This window comes from Aplysia californica, unplaced genomic scaffold, assembly GCF_000002075.1.
Source record: "Aplysia californica isolate F4 #8 unplaced genomic scaffold, AplCal3.0 scaffold00342, whole genome shotgun sequence".
Lineage (NCBI taxonomy): Eukaryota > Metazoa > Mollusca > Gastropoda > Aplysiida > Aplysiidae > Aplysia > Aplysia californica.
In genome coordinates, this window is record NW_004797612.1 from 478808 (window position 1) to 481912 (window position 3105).

Sequence of the window (3105 nt, forward strand, 5' to 3'; positions counted from 1 at the left end):
GGCACTATAATAAAATAAACGTTTTAGATTTTAACTTTAAAGCTGTATGAACACGTATCTTATCGTGTTGAAACAATGGCGCTGATACCGTAATGTTCACTCTTAGATTTACTTTGGAAGAAATTCAGTTAGATTTATAATTAACTTTGTGATTGGGTAGATCATGTCATGTATTATTAGAAAAGGACAACGTGAAATGCCTTTACTCATGTGAAGTTTCTCTGATGTGATTTCACAATGTAAGTTTTGTCTCTGGAAATTTGTTCAAGTTATACAGGTAGGCCTACATTATTTTTAACTCTTTGAGGACGCACAGTCTCATTATTCGACAACGCTTGAAGACGCAACTGTTTGGTGGAACCTTAAACAATTTCATTATTCATTCACATTTTACAATGTGTGTTTTCCTTTTCTGAAACCGTAAAAGACAGACAACAGCACAGCATACGTACAATAAAATAATATATACAAATTTGAGTTTCTGATTTTTCTGTGATCGTTTGAATGTACTACATGGGCCTTTGACCTGCTGTCGGACATATGTGGCCGCTACGTCTTTAAAGAGCTAAGCGTTGTCATAACTACCATGGAATGCATTGCGCTTGGATTCAACTCTTCATATTCCAACGAAACCACTTGTGCGTATCGACGGTAAGTCCTGCAGATAAAAAAAATCAGTTCAGCGAAATTTAACATTAAGTTTGAAGTAAATGCTCACGTATTGTAATCAGTTTTGTTTCTCTACAGACGTGTACGCAACGTTAATGCTGTAGGTTCTACTGTACATTCACTGGCATTAATGTTTTTTCTATTTTCGTTTATTGTATTAAATATGAAATGATACGAATGAATTGAGTGGATGTGCCAGTTTACATTGTTTTCTACCCCCACCCCAATCCCCGAAAAAAGAAGAAAAGAAAAGAAAAACTAAAGATTTTTTTAATAACGTGTCTTACGATACTTGCAATATTTCAAAAAAATATTCCAGATAAAGTTAAACCCTGGTCTACCGCCTACCTTGGGACGAGTATGAAGTTGGCGGTACAACAGGGCTGGCGGTATAACGGGATAGCACCATTTGCGGTAATATTAACAAGTGGTAGACTGGTAGAGACTAGAGACAAACTGTGACAAATCTTAACTTATCTAGATCTGTCTTGCGTGACTGAAATGCGCCGAAGAAAAACAAGTATCAACCAGTTACATGCCAGCTCCAGGTGAACTTTATGTAATTTAAAAATTTTTTTTTTTGGTAGGGCCTATATACTATGTGTTTTACAGCACTCGTTACTGCATAATGTCATATGAGCGCGCGGGACACACTAAACTTTTTTAGTTTGGTAGGAAATTTTGAATTTTGCCTGTGTGGCGGCCGAAGACTACTCTTGTCGATTTTTAACCTGTGCAACTTGCATACGGGACCTCCAAAATATTTTTGGCCCTTGTCCGAGAAGGCTAGGTGTAGATCTTTCCGACCAGAAGATCAGGGGTGTGGCTGAAAGACAGCAGTAAGAAGGAGCCAAGGAGTAGCAGTAGAAAGGTGCAGAAAGAGTCAGGAGCCCAGATGAGGGGGCAAAGGAGGTGAGGGGGGTGGGGGCAGAAAGAGGAGATGAAAGCAAACGACAGAACATTGCTAGAGAGCAGGAAAGGAGGTGAAAGGAGACAATTTTAGAGAAAAATATTTTACGTTCGTTACCCGAATTCGAACCCGGAACCTTATTAACCTCTAGGCCATGAGAGCCCCCACGTAAATTAAAATTAAAATATTGAAAATGTCTGCCACATCAGAAGCTATACTATTTGTGCCAAGCACCCTATGGACGTAGTTTGTTTGTTTGTTTGTGTTTTTACTCGATATTCGTCAGTCCACGGACCGCCTCAGACCTTTCACCTAGACTTGAGCCTGTACAAGCGCTGGAAAAAGGTAAAAATCGCAGAGAGGTGCGTTGGAAAGAGACAATCAAGCAACTATCTAGTGGGTGCCGTGCGCCATGTTTAGTGTGTACCTCTAGAGGCCAACTCGCTGACAGTATAGAGGAACACATTTGTGTTAGTTTAATAAGGACTGTACTACTCAGACTGTTGGCGGATGTTGGAGTAAAGGCGCTAATACTATGTTTACACACGATACGTTTCTTTTCGTACATTAGCAAATCCTTTCAACAAGCGGGGCTGGCGGTATAACGGGGCGGGGGACGGTAAAACGAGGTTTGGCTGTAATTGAAAAAGCAAAAATCAGCCGATTCATAATTAGAAACTTAATTTGAAATCACCATTATCTCATTTTTCAACCATGCCAACATGTTATTATGAACCCTAGCTTTTCATAGGCATCGGACGCATGCACACGCACAAACATACACACATACACACACGAACACACATACTCACATAATACACACATACACACATGCACACACACATACACACATACACACACATACACACACACACACATACACACATACACACACATACACACACACACACAAACACACATACACACACATACACACACACACATACACACATACACACACATACACACACACACACATACACACATACACACACATACACACATACACACATACACACATACACACACATACACACACACTTACACACACACATACACACACGTACACACACACACACACACACACGCACACACACACACACACACACACACACACACACACACACACACTCGTATGAGGTCCCTGGTGTATTCCCTTGATCAAGACACCCTAAACCTAGCTTAAAATCATGGCTGAGATCTTTAGATATCAGAATTGTCGAGCGGGTAATGGTATTGCAATATTGCCAGCTTCGGAAGTGTGAATACCCTGTCAAAAACAAATCATTTCTGTCTGGATGATAAACTTGGGGTATGTGACATAATGTCATATCACTGCTTTGATGATCTAATTATAAAAATGTTAGTGTAAAGGAATCACAACCCTTCTCAGAACAAGGAGGGCATCGTCTCGTTGATTTCTGGTAGAAGCACCCCCCCCCCCCAGCTTATTTGTTATCTGTTTTGGTTTAGAAAAAGAGAAGACTGAAATACAAGTACTCCGGAGCACTGAAGATTTTATAATA